The sequence below is a fragment of the Patagioenas fasciata genome, chromosome W, assembly GCF_037038585.1.
Source record: "Patagioenas fasciata isolate bPatFas1 chromosome W, bPatFas1.hap1, whole genome shotgun sequence".
NCBI classification, from domain to species: Eukaryota; Metazoa; Chordata; class Aves; order Columbiformes; family Columbidae; genus Patagioenas; species Patagioenas fasciata.
In genome coordinates, this window is record NC_092559.1 from 796,352 (window position 1) to 814,776 (window position 18,425).

An 18,425-nucleotide genomic window follows, 5' to 3' on the forward strand; every position below is an offset into this window, starting at 1 on the left:
TTTTTTCCTGAAGGGGTTGGCGCGAAGTCAAAGGAAAGGGGGGACTCACCATTTTGGGATTAACGCGTGGTCTATTTCGAGAGCTGGCGAGCTCCGTTTGGGGATGTGAAGCGTGGGTGTGGTGAGCCCGTGTTTCTGGGAGCCGGGCCTTGGTGCGGGCGCTGTGGGCTCAGCGTCGCTGCAGCCGCGCTCCCGGGGAGCAGCCCGTGTATCTCCCACGGAGCTGTGTATTGGCCGCGCACCTCTGCGCTGCCTGCTCCCGTTGCATCTCAAATACCACGTTTCACCAGCCACCCGCAGGACTCGGTCCTAACGAGGGTTACTTTTCAATAATTATCTTGTATTAACGAGCGAGAGTAGCTCTCTGGCTAACTTAGCGCAAAAGGAAGCTGGGGGTGCTGTGCCTCGCCGAATCTCTGCTCATCGCTTTTTAATGCTGATGGGAAAAGGGAGAAAAACGTTGATGGCATTTTTGTGAAATTCCACCCGTTTATGGGCACATGAAATTAAAGCTTTTATACACTTAGGAGCTCCAAAGGGAACAAATATGTTTTCCCTGCTGAAGTCTGCTTAAAGCATATAACAAATGCGATTGCACAGCTCAATATTTCACCTAAAACAATACGCTCTACCATTTTAATTTTCCTGTACAAAATTGTTCTTCATATGAATTCATGTCGCATTATTTCCCGATTCCAACTAAATTAGAACTATATAGATATAAATGATATACATTACCTTTATTATACAACATCTAGGTAAAGATGAACTAATTCCTCAGCCATACCTCAGCTTTCTTATCAATTATCTCTGTGGCGTTTTTGCTTTTGTGCGAAGTCTTGCAGTTGAAGGATTATTTGACTGGATTTGTAACTATTGCAGCATTAATTGCATTTCTACGTAAGAATTAATACTAGTTTTTCATAAGAAATATGGAAAGCAGGGAGGAAGGAGGTGTGGCAGGTTTTAATTTGGGGGGTCCGGTGGTGGGTTGTGGGGTGACAGTGCCGGGGTGGGATAGGGATGGTACTGGGGTGTGATGGGGATGGTACTGGGGTTTGATGGGGACGGTACTGGGGTGGGATGGGGATGGTGCTGGGGTGGGATGGGGATGGTGCCGGGGTGTGATGGGGACGGTACTGGGGTGGGATGGGGATGGTGCTGGGGTGGGATGGGGATGGTGCTGGGGTGGGATGGGGACGGTACTGGGGTGGGATGGGGATGGTACTGGGGTGTGATGGGGATGGTACCGGGGTGTGATGGGGATGGTACCGGGGTGTGATGGGGACGGTACTGGGGTGTGATGGGGACAGTGCTGGGGTGTGATGGGGATGGTGCCAGGATATGGGGGGCCGGTGATGGGGCTGGTGCCGGGGTATGGGGGGCTGGTGCCGGGGTGTGGGGGGCCGGTGATGGGGCCGGTGCCAGGGTGTGGGGGGCCAGGGCTGGGGTGTGATGGGGCCGGTGCTGGGGTGTGGGGGGCCGGTGATGGGGCCGGTGCCGGGGTGTGGGGGGCCGGTGATGGGGCCGGTGCTGGGGTGTGGGGGGCCGGTGATGGGGCCGGTGCCGGGGTGTGGGGGGCCGGTGCCAGGGTGCAGCGCAGCCGTGGGGCAGCGGGGGGTGGCAGCATCTTGCGGGCGCGCTGCCCGAAGCGGCTGGGGGCCAGGCTGTCATCTCCATCACCGGGAAATTGGTCTTTTGGTGTAATTTTCCTCCAGTAATTAGTCTCTCTGTGATTTTTAGATTTTGTGTCATGTTGTGCGTGCAACGTGTTTGACAGCATACCTGCCGGGGAAAATATCTGCTGCGATGGGTAAGGAAGTATCATTTTTTATGGAAGCCATCAGGAAAATGGAACGCCCAACGTGGGAGCGGCTGGGGGCAGGATGGCTCTCCCTGGCGGGGAGGGCTCCGCCTGGGCCAGCGCGTGTGTGACAAACCGCGCTGTCCTGCCCGCTCCGCGGCCGTTTCACCGCTGCTCCTGGTGCGGATGGGACGGCGACAGTGGGGTTTTCACCCCGAAACCCGCCGGGCGCAGGGAAAGGGGCCGCTGAGCACCAGCAAAGTGCTGCGCGCATGGGGGCCTGGCTGCTTTGGAGGGGTTGGTCACAGCTTCAGGCGTGGGAATACGTTGGTTGACTTCTGTGCAATAGTTTAAGCTTGAGCGTTGCATTGGGTCTTAATATTTTAAGTGAGGTAAGTACCTATGGGGGTTTTTTAATACTGAGCCAACCCAATCAGAAGACGGTCATTGCCAGGGACAGGGCGCAGCAGGGGACACGGCTGGGAGCAGGACATGAGGGGGGACTCATTCCTGGGGATCAGTATGGAAAGGGGCAGTGTCAGGAGGTTGGAGCCAGGCTCTTCTGGGTGACAACCAGTGACAGGACAAGGGGCAATGGGTGCAAACTGGAACACAGGAGGTTCCACTTAAATATGAGAAGCAACTTCTTCCTGGTGAGGGTGTCAGAGCCTGGCCCAGGCTGCCCAGGGGGGTTGTGGAGTCTCCTTCTCTGCAGACATTCAAACCCGCCTGGACACCTTCCTGTGGAACCTCAGCTGGGTGTTCCTGCTCCATGGGGGATTGCACTGGATGAGCTTTCCAGGTCCCTTCCAACCCAGATAACCCAGGCTGCTTTCATGTGATTCAGGGGAAGTTAAAGTACCGTGTGCGTTAGGGCTTGCGGGGTGCTATGGCGTTTTAACACCCACACGTTTGTAGGAATTGTGACTAAACGTGTTTTCCAACAGGAACAGAGGTGCAAACAGAGGTATTTGCTGGGTGGCAGGTGTGTTAAGGTGGTTGGCTAAGTGATGTGCAGGTGCCGTTAGCGCGGGCAGGGCTTGGCGGTGCCGAGCGCGGTGTGTGGGGCGCGGTGGGGTCCCGGGGCTCCGCAGGGCTCCCCGCGGCACGGCCGGGGGTTCCTGGGGCTGTTTTCCCCGTGTGTCAGCGGATGGTACCTGCACAGGAACCCACGGGATCCTCTGGGAGGTCTGCGAAAGCGTCCTGTCTCGGAGATGTCGGTGTGTGCCAGCGAGCAGGAAAAGCACCCCCACCCTCCCCTTCCTTTACATTGCGCCTTTTTTAGCAATAATTAGAAGAACTGATTTTTCGAGTGAGTTTATCTTGGAAATGACTGATGTCTGCACCGTGTGAAAGGGATGGTGACACAAATGGCAGTAAACAAATTGCATGGGGCAGGTGGCAAGTCGTGACATCAGGGCTAACAGCGGTGTGGCTGTGGCACCTGCCCGTGCCACGCTTGTTAGGCTGGTAAGGTACCAGCCTATTATTATTATTGTTGTTGTTATTATTGCCATTATTAGTCCTGGTTCCCCCTGGGGAGCAGAGGTGAAGCCTGTGCGGTTGGAAACCGGGGGGTGAGTTTCTGTGCCCCTGTGTGGGGACAGAGGGCATCCCTGGCACCGCAGCCCCGTGTGCCACCCAGTGCAGGTGAGGGCGTCCCTGGCACCGCAGCCCCATGTGCCACCCAGTGCAGGTGAGGGCGTCCCTGGCACCGCAGCCCCGTGTGCCACCCAGTGCAGGTGAGGGTGTCCCTGGCACCGCGGCCCCGTGTGCCACCCAGTGCAGGTGAGGGTGTCCCTGGCACCGCAGCCTGAGTGCCACTCAGTGCAGGTGAGGGTGTCCCTGGCACCTGCCGGGCAGTGCCTCAGTTTACCCCGGGGGCCGTGCAGTCCCTCGTCCCCCCGTGCCCCGTCCCCGTGCCGGGAGCGCGGTCCCCGCTGCGGTCCCGCCATCCTGCCCGTGCTGCCATCGCTAAGCAACGGCGGGGAAATATGGCCCGGTGGCTGCTGCTCCCAGAGACACCTCCCACCGTGTTCTTTCCTGTGCCACCGCACAGTGTGGCGGATAAAGAGCCCATTTTCTATCTTTGGGTGCCAGCGCACGTTGTGACCATCGGTGCGGGGATGGGAAAATCCATTGGCAAAAGGTAAATGAGTGACATTGGGACCCGGAGTGGCTGCTGTACCGAGACACCGCTACCCATCTCAGGGCTGGGTGCTGCCAAGCAAAGTCCCTGAAGTTGGGGCTTTTTCACATCAGAACTTCAAGCTGATCAAAGAAACAAACACTTTTAATGAAACATATGCAAGATACTTAGAAGGAGAAGATTCACAATGCATCTGCTGCGGGACCAGAAGGCTTATCAGAAGTGTGAAGTGGGAGGAGAAAAATTACTCGCGTGTGATGCCAGAGAAGATTACAGCGATATTAAGCAGAAGGAACGTAAACACGTGGAGCTGGTGCTGGCTGGCGCGCGGCTCGCCCTGCACAAAGAGCCGCCGTGCGTGGCATGGGGTGGCGTGGCATGGGTGGCGTGGGGTGGTGTGGCGACTGAGGATGCTCCGGTCCTCGTGTGCAAAGCCGATGTGCGGGGATGGCCACAGGATGGTGTGGTGTGGCGACTGAGGATGCTCCGGTCCTCGTGTGCAAAGCCGACGTGCGGGGATGGGCACAGGATGGTGTGGTGTGGCGACTGAGGATGCTCTGGTCCTCGTGTGCAAAGCCGACGTGCGGGGATGGGCACAGGGGATGGTGTGGTGTGGCGACTGAGGATGCTCCGGTCCTCGTGTGCAAAGCCGACGTGCGGGGATGGGCACAGGATGGTGTGGTGTTGCGACTGAGGATGCTCTGGCCCTCGTGTGCAAAGCCGACGTGCGGGGATGGGCACAGGATGGTGTGGTGTGGCGACTGAGGATGCTCTGGCCCTCGTGTGCAAAGCCGACGTGCGGGGATGGGCACAGGGGATGGGTGCGGGCTCTGGGTGCCCAGCACCCTCGGGGGAGGCAGCGGGGCGGCCGCAGCCAGCGGCAGCAGCACACAGACCGAGGCATGCTGCAGTGTCCATGCATTGGCGTTTTCCTCAGGAAACAAAAACTTCACCCTAATATCCGTTTTTTTGCAACCTGTCTTATCGAAAACATAAATACTGTGGAAAATGCGTAATTTCTGGTTAGTTATCAGCAGGAATATCGCGTAATTATTTGTGTTCCACCTTCAGGAGTGTGCAGACATATGGCTTATCTATTTCAGCCACCGGCCAAATTCTGCTCTCCCTCAGCCCCTGCAGCCCCGGAGCGCCCAGCGAGGCTGCGCAGTTTGGCTGGCAGCAGGATCTGCAGCTCTTCTTTCTTGATAAATTGAGTGGTTTGCATTTTCAAAGCTGCCTTCCCGTGGCGTCCCCACGTTTGCAGGACCTGCCCCACACGGCTGAGCTGCCGCGTGCTGCTGCTCGTCCTGCACCGGGAACGACCCTCTCTATCTAATCATAACTCAATTTAGTCTCTTCTTCTAAATATTTACGTGCTGACCTAGCAGTTTGATACATCTTGTGGGCAGCATTGTAATTGACTGTCACCCTTGCTCAGGACGGTCGTGTCTCTGTTGTTTCCCATCTCTTTTGCTGACTCCCGCTCAGGAGGCCGCCGGTTGTCCCCTCTGCCCGGGAAGCTGGCGCTCGGGTCCCTCGGCAGCGCCGCGGGGACGTGCGGGTCCCGCTGCCGGGCCCGTTTTGCCTGAGGTCGCCAGGCACAGAGAGCCACCGGCATCTGCTCCGGCAGCTTTTGTGCCGCTCCTGACCTTTCGGTGGCAGCTGCCGGGCTGCTGCTGGCCCCGGGGACGCTGGAGCCCCTGCTGCGCGGTGTCCCCGGCTCCCGGCCGGGGGACCAGAGGAAGCAGCAGCAGCCTCTGAAACGTGGCGGTGCCGCCGTCACAGCCACCGGCACCTCTTCCCAAAAGTTCTGGCGATGCTCCCTTGCCTTTTGTGGCCCACAGGGGCAGGGGAGGATGGAATGGCATGGGACAGAATGGAATAGAAAGGAACGGAATAGAATGTTTTCAGCTGGAAGGGCCCTACAACAACCATCTAGTCCAACTGCCCCACCACGTCAGGGCTGACCAGAAGTCAAAGGATGTTGTTAAGGGCGAGGAGCAGGCTCTGCGCTGCGAACGCTCCGTTCTTTCCGTGCCCGCACCGCGTGTGCTGTCACCGGCCCTCGGGGACACGGAGGAGAGCCAGCCCGGCAGAGCAGGTCGCTTTGCAGCTTGCAGCGCTTGGAAGAGCAAGCTGGAAACGAAAATAAACGAAGGCATGCAAACAGAATTCTTTCCAAAACACCCGTGCTCAAGTGGGGTTTTTTTCTACCACTGTTTTTAAAAAGGCATCTGGCAAGCCTTTCTTCAAATTTATTTTAGCTGAACGCAAACAAACAACAGCTCTAATAAGCATAGTAGCATATTCATTAGCAGTTCTGGCTACAGCTTTTGAAGATAAGGTGAGGAAGAAGTTCTTTAATTTTATTTGGGAAAACATACGATCATTACGGAAGGGATTTTAATCTTAAATAGCAAGGAGTATAAATATATGTAAAGCATCTCATTTCAGACTGTTTTGGTCTACGGATCCAGAATAGCAGGAGCTCATGTTTATTGTTTCAATATCCATCAGTGAATTCCCACTGAAGTGGCCAGCAGAAGTATTCAAGGTTCCTTTTGGGGAGTGTTTTCTGTATGTGGCAGCAGCCTCAGTTGCAGCAGGGCTCTGTGCTCACATCCTCAGCCTCAAACGGCTGCGTTCGCATGCACCTGCGTTTTGCCGTTGGAAAGTCCCCCTTCAGAAAGGACATTCCAGAGTTCATCCGCTTGGGAAGGGCTGTGGGGCACACAACTCGCTCGACGGTTTCTCAGCCGCCCCACGGAAACCCCACGGATGGGGAATCACGAGCGCGTGTGCGTACTGCAGAGAAATAACCAGAAACGCGTGTTTGCAGCGGTATAAATGAGGCTCATTAGGAAGCCAGCGGAAAAGATGGGGCTGATCTGAGCCACCAGGACCGGGAGTTTCCCAGACCCGTTTCACATTCAGCGCACACAGTTCCTAAGAAACCATTGCAAGTGTTTCACGCGCACCTGCAGACCACGATGGCCGCTCCAGGCCTCGGTCGCGCGACGCCTTCCCCGAGCCATCGATAACCGCGTCAGGTTACTCGGGAGAAGCCGGTGGTGTTGTGCAAAGCTCAGATAGTAGCAGGTAATGAGTATTCCCATCTCAGCAGATTTCTAATGCAAACTCATACAGAGAAATATTACACATTAGCCTCCTTTAGAGGAAGCTCATTAAAATAGGAGTGTTTGCACTCCCACTGCTGTATGAAGATGTTGCATTTTTCAAATTTGATTCCTAAACCAATTAGTTTCCCATCCTACAAATGCCTTTTCTTTGCACGCCACACATTACAAAGGCGGAGTTGCCATTTCTGTAATGGGCACCGCTATTTGAGCTGAAGCGCTTGGTCTGGTGAGTCAGGTTGGGGGTGCGGGGTGGGAGCGCAGCTGTGGTTCGCAGGGCTGCTCAGCCGCGGAGCCGGTGGGAGCTCGGGGCAGCTCTAGGGACAGGAGCCCACCCGCGCTCGTACCGCGCGTCGCAGCCCTGGCTGCGCAGCCTCGAGCCAGCGTGAAATCCCGTTCCTCTGTAGATTGCAAAAAGCTGGGGACGTTTTGAAGACGTACACAAGGAATCTGTTAAATTGCATTTGCATTGAATTAACTTGGGTGGTCCCCACGTTCTCGAACATCTAAAGGAGCAGAGAAAATGTATAATGTAAGCGATGTAATATCACGTCTAGGCTAGCAGTGACCTGCTTAGCTATGTCAAGATGTTTTCCTTCAGGAGGACCCGTCCGTTTTTGCTCACAGGAAGCCATCCAGGCTCCCGGCCCGGCCCGATGGGTGTTCTGGGTGTTGTGCGATGCGTGGGGTGCGCGCGGCTCCGCGGTTACCGGAGCTCGTGACTCAGAGCCACCAGGCGCACGAACACCAGCCCCGCTTTGGGCAGGAACAATGGAAAATGCTCTTCCTTTCTGCAGCAGAACGGGGCGATCGCCACGTGGTTGTTCCTGAGCAGCAAACAATCCTCCTCTTCATGTTTGTCCGCCTCTAGTGCAGCTTGGTGCAAAGTCAGCGCCTGATAGACTAAATCATTGAGATGAAGACAGTGAGCCAAATTCAGCTTTCATTTACTGCCCTCAGGAGAGATGACCAGAATGTCATTAATAAAGTAAACAGCAGTAGGTGGCTTATGAGTAAAAGACATTAATTCCTGAAAGCAGGACACACATGGCGTGGTGTACGTTGGCCAACAGTTTAAAAATAATTACGTCTGAGTTGTTTATACAAATGTGGCTAGATTTTGGGTTTATCCGAACTGATCAGATCTGCCGTGAAAACCAATCTCAATTGTGATTTCCGTGCGGTCTGATGGCTCCCTGACCTACATCCCCGGCTCGCGGTGTGCGCGGGCGGTGACGGGGGCGCAGCGCCGCTGCCCCAAATCACAGCCAGCCTGCTTGCCAAGTGACTGCTTGGGATTAGGTGTAATAAACTCGGAAACTAGGTGTAAATAAAGGATAGGTCATCAAAGCACTGTAATGTGATGGTGAAGAGCGTATAGGTTCCGTAATGACGTGGGTCTGTGTAGGCGGGGATGCAGCCACCCTGCAGCCACCAGGGAGGGCATTTCTGGAGCAAGCCAAGAGGTGCTGTTTGCATTGTTATTGCTCTAATTTATTAACTCCAAAACACACAATAAACCCACACAACGCGTTAGTTTGCAGTCAGTAGCGCTCTTTGGGTGCAAGGCTCTACGTCTTGTTCGGTGCGGTCCGAGGTTGGGAGCCGGAGCGAGGGTGACGGCGAGCTCCCCGCGCCGGGTCGCGGCACTCGTCTCTCATTTCGGGAGGAGTCCTCTCCAGGAACGGCAATGCTGAGGGTTATTACAATAATAAATGAGTTGGCAGCGCAATTTCTGTAAGGCACTAACGCCCTTTCTTACCGAGCGCTGTTAATTCCTTGTAAAGCTTGCGCTCGCCGGACGAGCTGCGGCTCCCGCGCGGCTCCGCCGAGAGGCGGCACAACCAGGAGCTCGTGTGCTTCATTTCTTGTTGTCCAAACAGCTGTTCCTGATCGTCCTCCCTGCAGGTATCTGTTTGGGGATTAGTAATGCTTCGTGTGCTCGTACATCACAAGAAGTGGATGTGTAATTACATTAAACACGCTTCATCTCCTTGGACTCACTTATCCCGAATTGCTGATATTGGCTCAACTCAATGAATTTTCTTCATAGACTCTTGTATTTCAGTTTTAATTCGAAGCTCTGAGTGTTGCGGACAAGTGAAATATCAGAAATCAGCGACTCTTTGCAAAACGGGACAGCTAATAGCCCTTGCCATTCGGGTCAGAGGTGTGCACCGGCTCGGTGTCACCGGCACTGCATTACTTCAAAAAAGAATGTATATATGTATTGTTCTGTATTCAATATTTGGCTGCCATATGGAGTCTGAGCCTGGAAAGGTTTCCAGCAGGACAGGCCCCGAGCAGCCTCTCTGGTTCTGAGGTGACAGCAGCGACCTGGACCGTGCTCCAGGGCCAGGGCTTCAGGCGTTGCCCTCGTCCGGGATGGGAAACACATACCCCTCATAGCTACGGATAGGAAATAAGCGAGGGAAACTATGCAGAAGGCAGTAATAAGGGCTAAAAAAGAGCTTAAAAGCTCCCGTAGGAGGTGCCACCCGCTCGGTGCCCTGCAGCTGGGCGCTGCCACGGGCGGTGTGCGTAGTCACAGGAGTGGCTGGCGGATGGAAGCAAAGGAGCCTTGCTGCACCTCGGTGCTTGCCGGGAACCTCAGGTTAAAAACAGGCTCAGATCTGAACGTCAGAGCTTGCCCGGACAGCCCCGCGAAGGGCGGGCGGGCGGCAGAGGCGTTTGCAGAGCGCCGGGTTTCGCACAGCGTCTGCTGAGCACACATCTGCAGCGCTGCGAAGGGAACACGAGTCACACTCAGATGCCCAATGCATTTTTCATTTTCCTCGGGGGTCTAATCAGAAAAATCTCGGATTGAAATAGATGAAGACAGTCACTCCGCTCTTTATTACAGGGGAAAAAAATGAAAAGGGAAAGACGACAGGCATGAAAACTTTAAATGAGAACCTCGTGCCCCTGGAGTGATTCACATCTCTGTGTGTTTTGATCCCCCTGTAGCTGCACAGCAAAATCCATAAAGATTTAGTGTACTCCCAAACACCACCCCCTTCGCACTCCTCTTTCATGACTGAGTCTCCTTGATTAAATCATGTTGATTTTACTTTATCTCAGTCCTAGGAAACCACAGATTTGCCTACATCAGAGTCCTAAGCAGCCCGAAACAAAGCAGTCCCAGAGCTGGGAGGCTGCCCCGCGACTCTCTGAGGCTTTGGCAGGGAAGGTGCTGGTGCCAGCGCCGGGATGGACCCCTGGGTGCGGGTGGGCACACGCAGCGCCGTGCCACCCCGTGTCTGCTCCGCTCTGCTCTGGGAGCAACATCTGGCGAGTCCCTTGCCCACAGCTGGCGCCCCGGCCGCTCCGTGCACCCCAGCTAGCTGAAATCGGGGGAAAAGGGATTTCAGTTTTGCAGCAGCGCCCTTCCTGTGATGTGCCTGTTTGTCCCCGTCCCGACCCGTGCCCCTCGCAGCACCCCGCGCTGCGTCCCCCGGGAAAGCGAGCAGGAGAATCACAACCACCCCGCAGCCCCAGCGCCCGTGGCTGCGATTCAGCTCTTGCAAAACCATCCCTGGGACCGCGGCGCGGCGTTTCCTCCCTTTTCCCCTGAAAGCACTTGCTTCATCGCTCTCACACGTTTCCCCGGCGTGGGGAAGCGGCTTCCTGCGGGCTCCCCCGCATCCTGGCCCGCGCCGCCGGGGACGCCGCGGCAGCGCAGGAGAGCTGCTGTTCCCACGTGTTTTCTCATTCCGATGGCGTGCGCTGTAGCGCGGGCAGGGGCGATTCAAACGCGGGGTCAGCGGCAGGGGCGCCCCAAAGCCAGCCCTGGGGACACCGCTGCCCGCTCACCCAGCCCTTCGACCCACACAACTCCTGCACAAACCAAAGAGCCGTGAGCTCGTGGCACACGTGCGTTGTGCTTCAGTTTCCATGGTACTTACATCTACCCGTTGACATCTGAGATTATTTCGACTCAGCTCTACACTGCAAAAATAATAGTTTTTAAAAAATTCCTTCAACCTGGATATAACGACACTGAAAATTCGAGATGGATGTTCTTGCTCTCTTAGTTGTGTTTAGCTGGAAGGGCAGTAATCCTCCTTTTTCGGGCAGGAAGAGGAGGATTTGCAGCCAGCCCTGTCTGAGCACCGCGTGCCAGGGATGGGGCTGTTGCGTTGCTTTCGCACCGTCGCTTACCCCTTTTTTGGGTGGTATTTCCCTGGCCACCACGTGCAATGGAGCTGAAGGCTGGAGGGAAGTTCACGGCTGAGCCCGAACCAACGCGGCTTAACAGACTTAGAGGCCTCGCATCTCCCCTTCGGAGGGAGATTAGAGCGCGTTCCTCCTCCAAATTCGCCCCAGAAGCAGCGAACTTGGTTAATCTCGTTCGGGGCCTTGTTATCCTCTTTGCCGAGACTCATCCCATTGAAGGTGAAGCCTCCGCGGAGGTTTCCCAGGGATCCCAAGGCGGAGGTTGCGCTGCTGCTCACGCAATCTGAATTTAGGGAAAGGTGCTGGCTATTGCTGCATGGTTTTTATTAATTAATACTTTATGATGAATATTAATTGCGCTCCAACTAATATTCATCTTAATCAACAGTCCAGAAGCTGTAACAGAGCAGTGAGCCCGCCTGCGGCTGGGACGCCGCTTCACGGCTCAGGGTCTGCTCTGATGGAAAACACGATATTTGAGCCTACGCTGCTCCGCAGTTCACTCTTTACGACCCAAATTCCTTGTGCAGGCTGGAATATTTTGGAGCAGTTTTCAAGCACCTGGAGGCATCAGCGATCAGTCCCGAGCTTCAGGGAATGGTGACGACGAGCGCTGGGCGAGCGCAGCGCACAGAACCGCCCGTGTCTCTCTACCTTGGTCCTTCAGAACTACCAAGCACCAGGTCCAATCCTCGCTTTTCTTCAGAAGCACCTTCTGGACGCAGAAATGCCAATTGCACTGATCCCCGGGCATTGACCGTTGTGCGTGGCAGCTGCCAGCAGCGCCGCTGGATTCAGTGTGAATTCCCGTTAAATCGGGGCGGCTGGGCGGCAGCGCTGGGGGCTCTGCCGGGGTAAGAGCTGCGAATCTGGAAACTGAAAATGAACATCCTCACGCTAGAAAGAAATGGCCGTTTCTTAACTGTGATTTGCCCTTAATGCCCAGGTAACGAAGGGACGGCTTTTCTTGCCTTGCCTTTAGAAGATCGCGTCCTGGAGCCCCGAGCGCGGTGGCGCCGCGTCAGCCCCGAGACAGGGGCACGTTCTCACCTTCAGGGACGTGATCTTATTAATTTTCCCGTGATCCGGCAGCACGTGGATAACGGAGAAGGTAGATGGCTAATTGGCTAATTCCTTTTCTTTTCCTTTTTTTGTCAAGTAAGAACAGAAGAGCAGAGCAAAGTGAGGAAGAAAGGGAAGATGTAATAAGACATACTTTCATGTAGTTGTAGTTAAAGAATCACAGAACACGTTTCTTCCGCCTTCTGCGAAGCCGCGGAGCGTTTCAAAAGCACCCGCACATTCAAACGGACGGCAATGCCGCGGTTCATACCTCTCTCCCATTGATCTCTAATTCTGCCATTATCCAATGAAAAATACCAATAGCAATAAACCAGAGAACTCGATGTGCCACAGACAACCTTCAAACGGATGGCTCGGTGAGGGAGAGGAGGAAATGAAGCACTTAAATCTCTCATCAGATGCTCCGAAAATTATTTCAGCTGCTAAAAATGCTAAACAAATTTTTATTTCAAAGGAGACGTTCCAAAATCTTCCCCTTTGATAATTGCTTTTTTCTTAAACCATCTGTCGTGTATTTGGTGGCAGTCTCGGGGGGCCGGTGCCCCCTCCCTGAGCGCGGGTGAGCGCAGCCCCAGGTGGGGCTTTGGGACCAGCCCGTGCCCATCCCCACATCCCACCGGCAGGAGCCTGGGACCCGGGCTCGGCCTCGGGCGGGCGCCGTTCCTGCTGCTTCGGGAGCCTTCGGGGATGCGCTCTCATGGGCTTCGTTAGCGCCCAGAAAACAGCAGAGAGGTGCTGGTGGATCTTGGCAGTGTTGTGGAGCTCCCAAAGGCCGGGTCCCTTGGGCAGGGGCCCCGCAGCGTGGTGCCCGTTTTGGGGTGCTGCGGTGCCCGAGGGTGCTGCTGGGCTGCGGGGCATCACCCACGCAGGATGGATGGGATGGGATGGGCGGGACAGGACAGGAGAGGGTGGATGGGATGGGACCGGATGGGGTGGATGGGATGGGGCAGAAGGGACAGGACAGATGGGATGGGATGGGATGGGATGGGATGGGATGGGATGGGATGGGATGGGATGGCATGGCATGACATGGCATGACATGGCATGACATGGCATGACATGGCATGACATGGCATGGACAGGATGGGATGAGACAGTATAGGATGGATGGGATGAGATGGAATGGGACAGGATGGATGGGATGGCATGGACAGGATGGGATGAGACAGGATAGGATGGATGGGAGGGGATGGGATGGGACAGGATGGATGGGATGGGAGTGGATGGGATAGGATGGGACAGGGTAGGATGGATGGGATGGGATGGGATGGGATGGGATGGGATGGGATGGGATGGGATGGGATAGGATGGGATAGGATGGGACAGGGTAGGATGGATGGGATGGGATGGGACAGGATGGATGGGATGGGACAGACGGGGCTGCTGTGACGGCAGGTTCCTGCTTCCCAGCGCGACTGTCAGCGGTGGCTTCTGTCACTGACAGCTCCACGCTTGCTCAGTCAAGTGCTTTTTTTCCAAAACAACACTGTGAGAAGGTTTCAGATTTGCAAAAACGCTTTCAATTTGGTGATGTTGTTGGAAAAATATTTGCTTCCAAATCGGCGTGCAGTGTAAAACAGAAGGGCTTAATGCTTGCTGCTTTGCATTACATGCTTTGCTAAGGAATGAGCGCAGCTCCGGCAGCCTTTTCCCACTGCTGGGGAAGCTGAATGCTTGCTGCGGAAAACAGGATGTTATTGCCTGACTTCATTTTCTTATGGGGTTAGGATTTCAAATATCACTCGAAAATACCAAAGCTTGTGCTATTCATTGACAGATTGATGGCCCACACTGTGATTTGTAATACTTTGGTGAACATCTTGAAATACTTATGTCATGGCTGAGGTAAGGTTTGAAAAAAACACTTGCTTATTTTGTTACACTTTTGTAAATGTTATGGTTTGTGCTGATATTAGCGTGTTGCAAACCCAAACAGCGCTGTGCTCAGCTGTGCCTCTCCCGTTGCTGCTCGGGGACGTGGCGCTTGATTCCACGTGAGCCCCGTGGGGCTGGTCCCGCACCCCCAGGATGCGACCCTGGGCTCAAAGACCCCCACTCAGGGACACCCACCCCCCACGGGCTCCTGCTCCCAAACCCACGTGCAATATCCAGCACAGCACAATGAGCGGTGGAGAGGTGCAGCCGTGGGGGCAGCGCTCGGCTGGCAGTGGGGCAGGGCTTTGCAGGACATGGGGCCACGGCTGCTGTTCCCACACAGCGCGGCTGGTTCTTGCCCTGGGGGCTCCTCCGCACTGTGCCGGGGTGGGGATGCTTCCATGGCAGGAGATGTGGTGGGGATGCTCCCGTGGGGTGGGGATGCTCCTGCGGGATGGGGATGCTCCTGTGGGCAACCATGGTGACGATGCTCCCATGGGGTGGGGATGCTCCCGTGGGGTGGGGATGCTCCCATGGGTGGCTGTGGTGACAATGCTCCCGTGGGATGGGGATGCTCCCGTGGGGAGCCACGGTGACGATGCTCCTATGGGGTGGGGATGCTCCCGTGGGGTGGAGATGCTCCCATGGGCGGCCGTGGTGACGACGCTCCCGTGGGGGTCCCACTGTCCCCGCAGCGGTGCTCCTCACTGGGTGCTCACACCCTGAAGCAGCTGGCAGAACTGGTGCTGGGGCTGTGCTGGAAAGCTGATTTATCATTATTCTCAGCTCTGACACATTTTCCTTGGCTAGATATGCTGTGGTCCTTTTTTAAGTTAGACTTCTGAAATCTCATGATCCTAAGGGTCTCTTTTGACATTATAGCAACATTTTAAATGAATTTGCAGGAGAATACACGAGAGAGATAAAAAGTCAGGTTACTGCAGTGTGTGCTGAGCCATCTGACTGCGGGCAGGGCCGCTCTGGTGGCCGCAGGTGCCAGAGGCCCCAGACTGATCCAGCTGTGGGTGTGGGCTCCCCTGTCACTGACCCCACATCTTCACAGGGTGCTGGGACACACTGCGCATCTTCCCGGGGTGCTGGGACACACTGCGCATCTTCCCGGGGTGCTGGGACACACTGCGCATCTTCCCGGGGTGCTGGGACACACTGCACCTCTTCCCGGGGTGCTGGGACACACTGCGCATCTTCCCAGGGTGCTGGGACACACTGCACCTCTTCCCGGGGTGCTGGGACACACTGTGCATTTTCACAGGGTGCTGGGACACACTGCACCTCTTCACAGGGTGCTGGGACACACTGCGCATCTTCCCGGGGTGCTGGGACACACTGCACCTCTTCACAGGGTGCTGGGACACACTGCACATCTTCCCGGGGTGCTGGGACACACTGTGCATCTTCCCAGGGTGCTGGGACACACTGCGCATCTTCCCGGGGTGCTGGGACACACTGCGCATCTTCCCGGGGTGCTGGGACACACTGCGCATCTTCCTGGGGTGCTGGGACACACTGCACACCTTCCTGGGGCGCTGGGACACACTGCGCATCTTCCTGTCTCGCTGGCTCGCGGGTGCCAGCAGTTGCAGCTCATCTGTTGGCAGTCGGCGATGTGCTGAGAAAATGTAGCTGTGGGATTAAAATAAAAAAGGCTATAGGGTGACCAGATGTTCTGGGCATCAAACCCAAGCAGTCTGAGGGAGCGGGGCGAGACGTCTCCTCTCAAATCACGGTCAGCTCTGGGGCTGTGTCTCTGCAGAGCGCTCAGTCCTTCGGGGCAGGTGAGTAGCCCGGAGGCTGCAGAAGGCGTCTTTCCCGAAGATGGGATGGTTCTGCATCTCTGTCTCCATCTGACCCCTGGCAATAAGCCGGACCTACATTAACTCTGTTTTTCACTGGGCATCCTCGGCTGCCTGGTCAACCTCTCCTTAGGGACAGAGCCCCAAAAGCTGCGAGCCCCCTGCGTGGCAGGATGGCGGCAATGCTGTTTTCCTGGGTACGCTCACTAAGAGTTTTAAAAGGTGCTTGACCCAGTGGGGGGCACTGTGCTCACTGTTTTGGGGTCCAAGGGGATCATCTGCGGAGCTGGGTTGCCCCGTTTCCCTCCTGCCCTGCCTGAAGATGCCCTGGGGCAGGAACGTCTCTCTTGCTCCTCTGGTTCCTGGGTATTTTGCTGTATGTGACAAGAGCCAGGGCTGAGCTGGGCTTTATCCTCACACAGGGTTTAACCTCAGTAGCTGTTGCTCAGATTTAAGCTCAGTAAGTTATGTGGCTTTTGGGGACAGCAGCCCGGTGGCTCCTGGACACCAAAGCCAGCAGAAAAACTGTCCTGATGGGCCGGCTTAGTTTCTCACCAGGGGAGGTGAGAACACTGGTCCCCTGGAAATGCTGCTGCAGATACAGGGAAAAAGATGAAGTTTTCTTACACCTTCCTCTCTATGATTCCGTGACAGTGGGACAAATCCTCCCCAGTTTCTTCAAGCGGTTCCCAGCCCAGCAGTTACACTTTACATCTCTCTCCTTCCTTTTCTCCCATTCCCAAATCATCTGGAATTTTGCTGCTTGGCCCCTTCTGTTCACATTTCCACCCATTCTTCCCAAACCATATGCAGGGGTTGGTTTGCAAAAGCAGAGCCTTGCGTGACTCCTGGAACAGCAGCGAGCCCCAGAGCAGGAGGAAATGCAGCTTGGAAATGAATCGCTCCCCCTTAAGATGAATGCAAATCAGGGAGCCTGAAGAATAGTGGGAAATCAAGTAAAGTTAAGTGCTGGAAACCATTACCTCCTGCTGGTAGTTTAGGACTGTACAAGAGCCAAGTCCGCAGACATCAAAGTGTTTACAAATTCAGCTAAAGTCAGCTCTCATGGTGCTGTAGGAAATGGGATGGGCTGATGGAGACCCAGTGTGGGTTTCTCCGTAACAGAAGAAAATTAATGCGAGAGGGAATTTTATCATATGAAATCGCTCTGTGCAGCTGACACTAAATTTCGGTGGTTGTTATAAGAATGACCTTTCAAACCGGTACCAGCGTTGCAGTATCTTCCTAGCACTTGCCTTTGGGGCCCATGGGGCGGGTGGTGTCTGCACAAAAACGTGTCTGAAAACGTGACCTCCCTTCCCTGCTTTGGTTGTCTTCTCATTTCTGGACACTGTGGTTAGTTTGGAAAGCCAAAGGGAAGTTCGTGCTTAAAGGCTTTCAAAAGCCAGGTTACCGAGCTCTTGGAATATTGATAGCCAAAATCCCTGAATCCTGCACTGCTCGAAGGCGAAAGTGACAGGGATAACAGAGGGAGAACTCTTGGTTGCCTCAATTTCTGACACTTCCTAGAAACGAGCAGTTGTTTTCTAGAACTTACGTGTCCCCTACCACATGGAGAGATGAATATGTCCGCACGAACACCGCCATGCCCATGTTAAGGTGGGCAGCCCCTTCCCTTGCGGCAGCCGGAGGGAAGATCCGCTCACCCCACGAGCACCCCCATGGGCCCTGCGGGAAGCACAGCAGACGACAAGCCCGACAGCGCCAGTTGCAGGGGCATTATCCACAAAGCATGTAATCCTATCCAAACCTCCGACAACAGTTTCACAGTACGCCAGAATTTCTTTTAGGACATTTTCTATTTTCATCCCGTGATCCCATGTAATACATAGTCTTGGCATTTCTTATCACTTCCAACCATGCATTTCTCAATTTTTTTAATGTTTGTTCCAAATTTCAGTGCTGTGCATCCTTTTTGCCTTAGACCAAAAGCATATCGCACATTCTCATCATTTTAATTAAACTAGGGCCAATCCAGGGCAAATGTTTGATTTTGACTCAAAAGGTGCATGCAAATCACAAATTCCATTTGATTCAAAATGGAAAAGGCTCCCTGCGACATCCTTACTGTATCTGGAATTAAGCAGCCTGCCAAATTCATGGCTGCGCAGCACTTTAAAAAGTGCCTGTGTTTTTGAAATTAAAAAACGAATCCATACATTAAATGTGGCTGCGCATGCATTGTTTTAAAGACCCACAGCGAGTGCTGCAGTATAAAACTCAGATCTTTCCACTCGAGGCAAGCGCCGTTTGAATTTATCGACTCCGAACAAGCAGAGCCCTGGGTGTGGGTAGGGGCTGGGATTTGTGTTCGGTGTCTGCCGGAGCAGTTTCCTGGTCCTGCAATGATTTGCTGTTGCAGATGC

General features: G+C 54.8%; 1 long non-coding RNA gene across 1 annotated transcript; it reads left to right on the top strand.

The window, feature by feature from the left end:
- Positions 1-1,653: 1,653 nt before the first annotated feature.
- Positions 1,654-14,344, top strand: LOC139826350 (uncharacterized). The gene is made up of 3 exons (XR_011736294.1): positions 1,654-1,813; positions 11,797-12,377; positions 14,127-14,344. It is a non-coding gene; the product is annotated as an uncharacterized lncRNA (long non-coding RNA).
- Positions 14,345-18,425: the final 4,081 nt, after the last annotated feature.